This window comes from Myotis davidii, unplaced genomic scaffold (genome assembly GCF_000327345.1).
Source record: "Myotis davidii unplaced genomic scaffold, ASM32734v1 scaffold111, whole genome shotgun sequence".
NCBI classification, from domain to species: domain Eukaryota; kingdom Metazoa; phylum Chordata; class Mammalia; order Chiroptera; family Vespertilionidae; genus Myotis; species Myotis davidii.
Genome location: NW_006284347.1, coordinates 2202062 through 2214664, shown reverse-complemented (window position 1 = coordinate 2214664; position 12603 = coordinate 2202062).

Below are 12603 nucleotides of genomic sequence, written 5' to 3'. Positions count from 1 at the left end.
ATATATATATAAGCCATGCTTTCTTTATCCATTCACCCAGCTTTGGACATTTAGATTGTTTTTATATGTTGGCTATTTCCCCTCCATATTCTGCATCATCACAGCACCTATTTTAGTTCTACATGTACTTTACATAGCACAAGAAATCATCATTATTACTTGAGCAGTCAGTATTTATTTGGCTTTACCTACATATTTAGACTTCCCATTGTCTTCTTTATTTTCTGTGCTTCCATTTGACCTCATTTTGTTCTGCTCTGAAGAGTTTTCTGTAGTATTTCCTTTAGTGCATTTCTGCTGAATATGAATCCTCTCAGGCTTTGTTTGGAAACGTTTTAATTCCATGTACACTTTGAAGACAATTTTCACTGTGCATAGAGTTCCAAGTTGACAATTATTTGCTTTCAACACATTAAAGATGTCATTTCATTGTTCCTTGGCTTCCTTCATTCTTGTTTAAAAATCAGCTTTCATGATTACTGTTGCTCTTTTGAAGGTAATGTTTCTTTTCTTTGGCTGACTTCAAGATTTTTTGTTTTTGTATTTTAATAGTTTTTACTACAATATGCCTAGTTGTGGTTTTCTTTCTTCTGTTTGGAAATGTAAAGATTTAAACACCTTTAACTTGATGTCTTTGATAAGTTTTTGGGGAAAATTTAGCTAATATATCTTATCAAGGATCACATCTACTCAATTCTCTCTTGTTTCTACTTCAGGGTCTCCAAATACATACCTGTTAGAACTCTCCGCCAAGTCCCACATGTTTCTTACGTTTCTTTGTGCAATAACTATAGTTTTGCTTTTCATGTTTGATCTGTATATTTCCTGGTGACCTAGTTCAGTTTACAGATCCTCTTTTCTGCATTGTCTATTCTACCAAAAATCCCATCTGTTGTGTTCTTATTTTTGGTTATTATATATTTCAATTCTAGAGATGCGTTGTTCATTTGGTAAAGATTATAGTTCTTCATCTTGCAATTTACTTTCTTGAACTTATTAATCATAGACATTTTGAAGTCTGTACCTAATAACTCCAATAGCTGATTCACATATGGGTCTGACTGTTTTCTTGGGTTTGGGTTATTTGGTTATATTCCTGGCATGCCTTGTAATTTTTGGTAAATGCTGGAAATAATGTCTAACAAATTGTAGAGTCAGTGTGAATCTCTGGATTATGTTACCTTCTTTCAGTGAAACTTACCTTTTCCTTTTCTTTCTTTCTTTTTTTTTCTTCTGTCAGGTGTTTCAAGTACTGGCAGATCATCTTGTTTCACCTGGGCTTGAGCTGGCCTGAAATTAGGTTTTAGTCTTTGTGAAGGTTAAGCTATTTCTGCTTCACTCTTCTAAGGTGTAGTCTTTTCATGGTCCCAAGGAGAGTTGGAAATGTTTGCCAGGGTCCCTCCATTTGGTGGACCCCAACTTCAATTGTTATGAGACTGGCTGTTGACTTTTGAGCCTTGGAGTCTTATGAAGTTTTATAAATCAGCAAATGCCTGTAGGAAAACAGTGCTTTAAGTACTGGACTTATTTCAGGGTGTTTTCTTTCTCTTTGCTCTTGTCTTCAGGTCCTAGCTGCCTTTATATCTCCCCAGTGTCCTCAAACAGAAGTTCTTTGTCTTTATACTCTATATACTGTATCCAGATCTTAAAGTTGTTCTTGGCAAGGGGGTTGGTCTGAAGTAATCTAGTCTATTAGGACTAAAAGCAGAAGTCCATTGTCCTTATTTTTGTCATTGCCTTCTATTTTAAGACCAGTGATTCTAGCTTTCCATTCATATTAGTGAAATAATTGCCTTTCTAAGTAAATGTATTTACAGATGCTCCTCGACTTACGATGAGGTTAGTCCCAATAAACACATCATAAGTTGAAAATACCGTAAGTCAAAAATGCATTTCGTGGACCTAACGTACCAAACATCAGAGCTTGGCCTGGCTGGTTTCTACTGAATGTGTGTCGCTTTTACACCATTGTAAAGTCGAAAAGTCCTAAGCCAAACTCGCATAAGTCTTTATTATGAGAAATGTAGAAATTATAGCAAGATGCAGCAAATAGTATCATAAGTACTTATTTTCCTCTTCAATGAGTAATCATTCAAATAAAGAAGAGTTGACTTAAATGAAAGTAGTAAGTAAATAGCAGCACAGATGGTGCTTGGGACGATAAAAATGGTGGTGATGAGGTTCAAACAACTTGTTTTATATAGCGAGAACTAGAAACCCATAAAAGTCATTGTCTTGCCTAACATTACACATATGCACGGTAGAGCTGATAGCAAGACGCAGTTCTCTCGGTTCCTGTTTCAATCCTTCATCTGCTCCCACAGAGCTATTACTGGAAGCTCTTCTCCCTCCCTGTTTCTCCGATAGATTTAATTTCTATAGCTCCCCCCACCCCCATTTTGTCCTGAATTCTTCCATGTGCATTCTAAGACTATTTTTTATAGCAGTCTTTGGGTTATTAGATTGTAAAAAAAGACAAAGTGATGTCTAGGCCCAACCCATGGGTGTTTCTGTGGCGTGTGTGTGTGTGTGTGTGTGTGTGTGTGAATGTATGTGTGTACACTTCAAATCTCCATCAGTTTTTACTAGTAGTTTATATATAATGTTTGAACCCATGCGATTCAGGGTGATTGATCCTTCTAAAGGCTCAGCTCCTTTTAAAACTGCATGCAAAAGAATGACCAGTTCTGTGTAATTTATTGTTACCAAATCTCCTCTCCTTTTGCTTAATTGTATTATTTGCCTCGGGGATGCTATAGAAATGCAAAGCCAAGTCAGCTAAATGAAACATGATCCTGGTACAGGAAAATAATGATGTGTCTCTTTTGCTAAATAACAGCCTCCCCCCGTCATCTCCAGATGCTTGGAACCGCACCCTCATTTTTTTTGGAGGCAAGTGAGGGTGGTGCCCGGCTTGGGCTTGGTTGTCAAGGGCATGGGCCAGGGAGTGGGCAGAACAATGCAACAGGAACTGGAGCTTGGATCTGGGGAGCTAGCAGACAGGGAGAGTCCTGTGGAGAGGCCTTCCCTCTGATCTTGGATTTAGACTATGTACCACCCCAGCCCAACCGCACAGCTGAAATCCAAGGCCATACATTATCATTTAATTTTGAAAATTGGCAAGGTTGGAGAGACCTTTGAGGGGATCAGTTGCTTCCTTCTTATCTTAAAAGGTCACTGGGATTCAGGGCTTAACATTTCTAGGCTAGTGTTTTTTTTTAACCATGTCATTGATGCAGCCTTCCACAAACTACCTTACATCCCTTTGACCTCCTAGTTTGGGGCCCTCTGTATCAAATGGAGCCTGGGATACAGCAAAAAACTACTAGTATTTCCTGAGTGTCCACCATGTGCCAGGCACTGGTTGAGGCTCAGGGGTTGTGGCAGTGCACAAAACAGTGAGCCTGCCCTTGTGGTGTTGGTATTCAGGATGGGGAAGGGTAAGATAAGACACATAGTAAAATATGTGAATGGCATGATGAATGGAAAGTGTTACAGAAAAAATAAAATAAAATGGGGGAGGGAGACAGGGAGGCCTTGGTGGTGGTAGGACTGCTGCGTTAAATGGGGTGTTCAGAGAAGGCCTCCCTGAGGAGGTGAAGGGGATGGACCTGTGGTCGGGTGTATGGAGAGGTAAGGGGCTGGTGACATGGTGGTCTTCATGCTAGTAGGTGTCAGAATCCTGGTGACATAACCTTCCAGGCTCCACCCCAGAGACCCTGGTTCATTGGCCCCAAGGCAGGGCCTGGCAATCTGCTTTCCTTCAAAGCTCCCCATGCAACTCAGATGTGTGCATGTAAAAAACAGCTTAAAAATTTCACTCTGAGCATCCTTTGAAAGCCTGGAAAATAATTATTCTAAGGACAAGCAATTTCCACATTCCAGAGAGGAAAGATTTTCCTGTGGACCGCTGTCCGGCTGGCACATGCAGGCCCAATGCCTGAAGGAGGGAAACGGGCAACTATTGAGTGCCTGCTGTGTGCTGGGTCCCCCCTCTATTGGCTGTCTCATTGGAGCCTCTTGACACTCTCTGGGGCTAAGTGTCCAATAGGCACACTGAGGCCCCGCAAGGCCCAGTGCTCACTGCTGTGGAGGAGCAGACCCTTCACTTGGCGTGCCGTCTTCCAGATGCGGGGGTGCAGGCCTGCTTGCTCTCCCCTGAGCCTGTGCCAGCACTTTCATCTCTGACCCAAGTTTCTGCTGGGAGCTGGACTCTTGGTGAAAAACTTCCTCAATAAAACTTTCTAGAACAACTCCTGGATGTCAGGCATTTTGAAAAACTGCTGACTTTCTAAGTGAAAAGGGCATCAGACATCATGTCCCTGCACAGGAGTAGAAAAAAACGTGCGTCACCCACCACCTTTCCCTCTTCCCTCCACGTCTCTGGGAAACATCAGTCAGTGAACCTAGATGCAACCCCAGAACCCTCAACTCAATGAGCTAGTTAATACATATATTGATTCATCGAATGTGGCTCACAAAGAAGAAACCTATTTGCTATCCATTATCTGGACAATTCCTCTTTAACACATCCGAAGACCAGGGCTCTGTGGGGTCAGTTTATCTCAGGCACACAGGTAGTAACAGAGCTGGATCTCACAGCAGATCATTGCTTTTAAAAAAATGTATGTGTCACACCAGCACGGCCAAGGATGAACCTGAGGAGGGGCGGTGAAGAATTGAAGAAAAGTCAGACAAGAGAATACAGCTGGGGCTCGGTGGATCTCCCGTGCCTGGATGAGGACACAAAAGACCCAGCCTGCAAGCCGATGCGTTATTTTATAGTCTGATTAAAACAAGGGTAGATGAACATGTATACAAATGTTCTTGTTTTGGCAACACTTGCTGCACCTCCCATAGCCCATTAGCTACTTAGGAAAAAATTAGGGAGGGCTACAAGGTCAGGCTTACTTATGCTAGGAGAGCTCTGCCCTCCAGGCTGGGACTTGTTTGTGGCCCTGCCACCGGTCAGCCTGAGGATTGACCCTAGAGCCACTCCCTACAAATATATATATTGATTTCAGAGAGAAAAGGAGAGGGAGAGAGATATAGAAACATCAATAATGAGACAGAATCATTGATTGGCTGCCTCCTGCATGCCCCCTAACAGGGATTGATCCTACAACTAGGGCATGTGCTCCTACTGGGAATCAAACCATGACTTCCTGGTTCATAGGTTGATGCTCAACCACTAGGCCACACCAGCTGGGCTTTTTTTTTTTTTTAACTAGCCTCTTCAGTGGGTAGGAATCTCACTCCTCAAACTCAGGTAAGTGAGATGGAAAGCTATGAACAACCACTAACCACACTCAGTTTCTGAATCAAACCATCAGTGACAGCAACAAAGCACCAGCTTCTCTGTCTGGAGCTGTGCAAATTCTGGGAGACAGCAGAGGGCCAAGGTGTGGGTGGTCCTAAATGGTGCCTTTTCAGTCATGTCTCTCTGTGCTGGAGTCAACCTGTCTTTCATCATTACCCTTCTGTTGGTGACCTGGGCCATGTCCCTCATCTCTTCTGATCATTGGTCTACTAGTAGATGCTTAGAGCTTGCTGCTAAATTATTCCCTATTGCCTTTTGCAATGTCTCTTCATATCCAACTTTGCCTCTTTCAGCCACTGGCCCTCTGTCCTTGCTACTCTCCAAGGATACGTGATATTTTTGCAGTTTTTTTTGTGTCCTTCTGGGACAGAGGGTATTGGTAAAGTTGTCTTAGGCTTGATTTGTTACTTTTTCTCTGGAGTCCTGTTAGTTTTCTGGGCCTCCACTCAGCATCTGGGCCCAGGATTTATCTGTTCTCAGATCCCACACATCAGCCCAAGGATTGGCGGTCTCTTCTTCTTCATTGGCATTCAGCCTGGGATAGGGTATGAGAACTGGTGCTGAGTCCCCTTTCCATGTAACCATGAATCCAGGTTCAGGTTTGTCCCACCCCCAGCATCCACCTGCTGAGGTCTCTCGTTGGGTCTCAGGAGGGACATTTGACAGCGCAGACCCAACACCTCTTCTCCCACATCTGTTGTTTACAGGAGTCCTCTCCTCGCTCATCTTCCCATGTTGGGAGAACTGAAGGTTTTCAGATGCCAAAAGCCAGGAACAGATTCTTGTTTCTTTCTCTGTTGACTTGTCTTGTCCTGAGGCAATGAACTCTGGGAGGCCTTGCTTGAAGAAGAGGCCAAGAGAACATTGAGGGAGGGAAGACAAGAACAAAGCACTATTTCAAAACATTATCCCCTCATGTCAGCTTGCCTCAGAAGTCTAGATTTCAGATTGAGATTGGCCAGCTATGGCACGTACACCAAATCTGGCCTGCTGCCTGTTTCTTTATGGCCTGCAAACTAAGAATGGTTTCTACATTTCAAATGGTTACCCTTAAAATCGTTGTGAGCTAACTATATAATTAATATCTTCTATTTGCTTCTTGGTCCATAAATTCTAAAATACTCATTATCCAACCTTCCCAGGAAAAGCTTGCTGACCTTGGTGAAGGGTGCTGAGTGGGTGGCAGGGGGCCCTGCTCTCTCAGCTCTCAGAGGCACCTGGGGGAATGGACTACTGGTTTACCTTTGCTGAGCCGCATTCCAGCTCCTTAGAATAAAACACCAGTGACTGCTCTGCCCTCACTAGGTGGTCTCAGTTGCAGGTCAGTGGACAAGGATAAATGTTTAGAATAGTTGGTGAGGGAGAATCTTCCTAATAAAAATCCCCTTTGGCATTACTGTTGGCCATACTGGTCCCCGGGAGCAGACATTTTCTCTTTGGGGAGCTGCTTTCCACCAGCAGTGACATGTGGAACATCCACTATGGATGAGGAGCTTCCTGTCCTTAAGCTTGCGTTCTGGCATTGACCCATGGAATACACTGGGAAACAAATGTAATTCGCACAGTATGGCTCACCCAACAGGAAAATATGTTGCTTGGAGCCAGTGAATAATATATATTTTAAAATAAAATGCACAAATTCTTTCTGAGTATTGAGAAGACTTACTTCTTCATTTGCTAGTTCATTTTGAAACCATTACAGCTCTGTGTATTATTCCATACAAAGACATGAAATTAACTGTCATAATTCCTCCTGTGGTCTAAAAGTTGAAAAAGTTTATGTTTCACCCAGGTTAGCTTCTTTCCCTTCACATTTGCTCTATCATTAACCTTTCCTATTTGAGCTTGCAATAAAAAATTACATCATGATCAAATCCAAGGAAAGGTTTTTTGCAAGCCATGCCTAACACAGATATTTATTACTGAGCTTGAGGGGCAGGAGTCAGATTTGTTTGGATAATTTGTTCACAATTTATGCTGTGACTATTTTAGACTATTGAACACACAAATGCATGCTCTCATGTCAACCCATTGCCATAGTGATGGATATGTCAACTACACCCTTAGACTTAGGTTTTGCTGACATCTGTAAACTGAGATCTTTTTGGCATGGCCAATGTTTGCTAAGAACTGAGAAGATTCATCTTCTTAGTTTTGATTAAGCCACTGGCTATACTAATTTGATTATTTATACTTTTTTTGTAGCATTAGTAGCACAGATAATAATAGAGAATAAATTTTATCTATAATAATAAAAGGGTAATATGCTAATTAGATTGTACGTCATTCCAGACATCCTTCCGGACGAAGCCAGGGCCAGAGAGAAGTTGGTGCTGGCAGCTGGGGGAAGGAAGGCCTACTCTTGCACAAATTTCATGCATCGGGCCTCTAGTAGTACATATAATATATGAAAAGTTTAAGCCTTTCCATATATTTTCTCTCTTGATTCTTGGACACAATGTGGACAAAGAACATAACTAAGGATGTAAACACTATTTCTATTTGAAAGAAGGGAATGCCAAGGCCCAGACAGAGGAAATGGGTCCGGGAGGCCACACAGCTGGTGAGCGGCCAGTTCCTCTGTCTTCTAGCTTTAACTCCCCTCATCCCCCTGCTTTAGTTGATGCTATTTTCTCTGTTTGATGGTCAGCGTTTGAGGGGGTCCAGATGACACCATTTTGGTTAGATCATCTGAGTGTTTATGGTGTTTAGAAAGAGCTTAAGCATCTTTGGTTCTGAATTTAGAAGCGATTTTACTTTTTTTTGAGGTTTTGGTGAAATTGCTTGAGGCAAATAGAACTTTGTTCAAAGGAAATTGATGTTTTTAAAGTCTTATAAGATAGATCTATAATGTTTTTTGGGGACTCAAATAGCTGTTCCAAAACATTTTAATGAATTAAATGTAAGTGGATTAGAAACGATTATCTTTCCATGATATACCCAGTCCCAGAGGAACACTCAGAGAAACATGTTTAGGGTTTTCATGGACTCTGGCACGCACACATCTTGGTCTCTCTTCTCTTTCTGATAACACAATGGAGATGAAATCTGGTCTTATTCCAGAGATATTTCTTTGTGCCTTTCCAATGAACTTCTCTGAATGTGACTATGTTTAATGTATCCTGGTGGGGCAATGGTGTTTGACTTGACCCATTATCTTTGACATTTGATCCTACAAGATGGGGAAGTTTGGGTGGGTTGTAAGTACAGTGGCTAAGGATGTGGGATCTATAGTTAGATGGATGAAGATTAACCCCAATCCTCCCACTTACTGTATCACTTAAGTAAGCATGCAATATTTCAAACCTCAGATTTATCAGCTATCAAATGAGAATAATTATGGAGACTACCTATTATTAAATGAAACAATCTATATCAAGTCCATATTCAGCTGTGTGTGTAGCACTTAGTAGCTGATTGCTATTCAGTGTCTTTATTATGGTGGTTGTTGGTGGCTTTCCTTCCTTGCCTTCATGACCCTTTCCTTCACTGAAAACATCTAATTTTCCTTTGGGGAGCCCCTTCTCTCCTACCACATGGAGTCGTGCTGAGATTGTCAGGTAAGGTGACCTTTTTCTCAACAGACAAAGGATTGGGCAGTGCCCTGAGATAGACCAATAAATTGTCTCTCTGGGGATTTGATACTGGAGCCTAGACACGCAAGGACTGAAAGTGGCTAAAGTCTTAAGTGGTTTCTGATGCCTGGTTCCCCAAAAGACCCCAACCCCTGGCCTTTGTTGTTGTTGTTTTTATTGCTTTTTAGAGAGAAAGGAAGGGAGAGAGAGGGAGGGAAGGAGAGAGAGAGAGAGAGAGAGAGAGAGAGAGATAGAGACATTGATGTGAGAGCAAAACATTGATCTGCTGCCTCCTGCATGTGCCCTGACTGGGAATTGAACCAGCAACCCCTCTGCACAGGATGACACCCAACCAACTGAGCCACACCAGCCAGGGCTCCCTGGCCTTTCTAAGCCCTTGTTTGTCAGCTTTTCCTTAGACCCCATGAGCTGATAAATATACCAATGCACTTTTAAAGTTAAGCAGTGCCATTATTACTCAAGGTCTGATTAATTGTATTGCTGTATGTTTCCTAACTGATAAATTTTATCACCATTATTATCAGTGCATGCCTTAAGTAAAGAACTTATTTATAAATGACACATGTGAGATATAGTCTAAGAAAAAAAATAAAGCACCAAAAAGAAAAGGAAAATTATCTGTAATTTTTAACCTGGAGATATCCCCTCTTAACATTTTTACATATGTGCTTATCTTCTCCACATATGTGAAGTTTGTGTGTTTTCATGTGTTTCTGTGAAATGATTTTTATAAATATCCATACACGTTTGAAGTTGATGTCAGAGAGAACCATGTGTGGGAAAGTATTTAGGGTCACTGTAGCAATTTATTGGTGGAACTCTTGAGTGACCCAGGGACAATTCTTATATTAGACCTTCATGTAGAAACTGAATCTTAGATCCTTGAGCATGGCTCTGATGGTCACCTGTCCTATCTGCTCAAGAATTCCACTCCTTCTTTAATTTGTGGACCAAGTGGTAATCTGATTGGCCCTCTCCAGTTCTAGGGAACTCAAGATGTTCCATTCCATTTTTTTGAAGAAAAAAATAGTCATCATTACCTTCAATGTTAGACAGAGGACTAGTTCTTTGGTAGAACACTGAATGAAGCCTTTGGCATGCCTCTAGAGAACAGTCTGAAATACATCCAAATGCTAGAATTATCCTCACTTTGATGATTCCCTCCCACTCCTCTTTCTCCCCTCTCCTTTATGCCCTCTCAGGTGTAAAGCCGAGACCAGACATGCATACAGCAACCTCCCACCTTTCATCTTGCACTCACTCCAGGGCACTGGCATGCCCTGAAAACCATAAAGTAGCTTTTTAAAATTTTTATTTAAAAGAAATGGTGAAAACAAAACAAAGCAAAACAAAATAAGACAAAAGCATGTTCTTCTGGGTAATCATAGTTGGAGTCTCTGAAGCTGAGTGTTTATGTGTGTGCCTCCCCTGGGCCAAGCTCGGAGATGTGGAATTGTAAATCTAAACCACAGACTCAGAGCCCTTAGCCCAGTGGTTCTCAACCTTCTGGCCCTTTAAATACAATTCCTCATGTTGTGACCCCCAATCATAAAATTATTTTTGTTGCTACTTCATAACTGTAATTTTGCTACTGTTATGAATCATAATGTAAATATCTGATATGCAGGATGGTCTTAGGTGACCCCTGTGAAAGGGTCATTCTACCGCCAAAGGGATAGTGACCCACAGGTTGAGAACCGCTGACCCAGGGGCGGTAACCATGACAAAGCACGTGTGCTGAGTGGTCCCCACCAGTCGGGGTGGCCTCAGTGATCACTGTCACTCTACCAGGGCTGATTCCACCCCATCAGTCTGTTAAGAGGGTTCTCCAGTTCCTACGCACAATCTCCGGGCTCATCTTTGCAGAGACCATTAAGCTCAGTTTTATCAGATAGTTAGCTGGTTGTATTTAAAAAGACAATTGTGTCCTAAAGGAGGCTTCTCATTTTTATCTCTTGGACCATGGATTTAATACGCTTCCTGGGCAGGGCTTGTAAAAGTGATGTATATGACATTAGCACAGTGGCCATTCACATTAGAGTCATCATCGCACTTAATGCAGCCCTTTAATAGAAATTGTTTTCAAATTAGACCAACTCTCTATAATTTTGAAGTATTTGAAAAGATAATTTTATCTAACTGATAAAAATGACCGAGGTATTATTCCTAGCAATTATAAACTATTTACATAAAAAGCATTTAGCGAGGTACATTGACCGTGACTTCTGGGGAGGCAATTATAGAGCACATTAGTGGAGAGGCTGGGAGGTTTGCAGGCCAGTGCAGCGCGGTGATTGCAAGCTCTGAGCCCGGCTGCCAGGGTGCAGATCCTGGCTCTGCCGCTTGTTCGCCTTGTGACCTCGCACAAGCCACTTCATGCCTCTGAGCCTCACTGGCCCATTTATAAAATGGGGCTAATAATGGGGTATCTCATGAGTTTGTGGTGAAGATGAAATAAAATACTTTGAAGAAGGCTTTCATGCTATAATCGCTCAGAAATAGTACCTGTTTATTGCAGTTGGCGATGCTGTGGGGTGGTTCTTGTTACAAATGATCAAGGATGTGGACCCTACAAGAGAAGCTGATTGCTCTGATCTTTTCAATTTGTGTAATAAGAAAATATTTCTTTTACTAAATGTCATTCTCTGGGCTCCAGAAACTCATCTTTATTAATTTAATCAGTTAGCTAAATGCTGCCTGAGACCACCTATGGGGAAGGAACTGAGCTGGGCTCTGGGAGAGCTTGGCCAGGGAGGAGTACTGGCCAGGACAGGAGTGGTCAGAAGGGACTGCTGAGAGGAAGCCTGGTCTTGAAGGATGTTTAGATTGTAGGCAGGTGGGGAGGAGCAATGAAGGCTTTTCAGATAGGAAACTCTGGGGCTCGGGCAAGGTGTGGGTATACACAAGAAGCAAATGTAATGGCACATGGAAGTGTGTTCGGTGAGAATGTCCGCTGCAGGTGTGAGTGGTCTACATATTCTAAAGATGCCACGAGGACCCAGGTTCTCTCCTCTCTTCATCTTAGCCACGGTTCTCTGACTGAGATGAGTTCTCTGGAGGGATTACCCCTCCTCCTGGCAAAATAGCTGCAGAAGCATCACCTTCCTCCTTTCTGGCTCCCGTGCAGCGGGGAAAGACTCAGGTCCCCAACCCACCAATGCTGACCGAGGTCTGATTACATCTCGCTGACTTTGATTGGATCTCAGAGCCAGTCACTCTGGCCAGGGGAGTGACATAACTGGTCATGTCCAAGGTAGCATTGGTGGATGGAAGGGGGCGGGAGGGTGGATCCCCAAATGCAAAGCGGAAATCAATGCCCACAGGATTCACACGGAGGGCAATGTCCTTCACCAGAGGAGATGAGTTTTTGTTGTGTGTGTGTGTGTGTGTGTGTGTGTGTGTGTGTGTGTGTTTTGTTAATTTTCACCCAAGGATATTTTTTCCATTGATTTTTAGAGGGCATGGAAGGGAAGGGGGAGAGAAGGGAAACATCAATGTGAGAGAGACACATGGACTGGTTGCCTCCTGCCCATGCCCTGGTCCGTGCCAGGGAATAGAACCTGCAACCCAGGTACATGCCCTTGAGTGGGAATCCAACATGAGACCATTTGGTATATGGGGCTGACACTCTAACCACTGAGCAACACTGGCCAGGGCCAAAGGATATATATATATTTTTTAATTTCT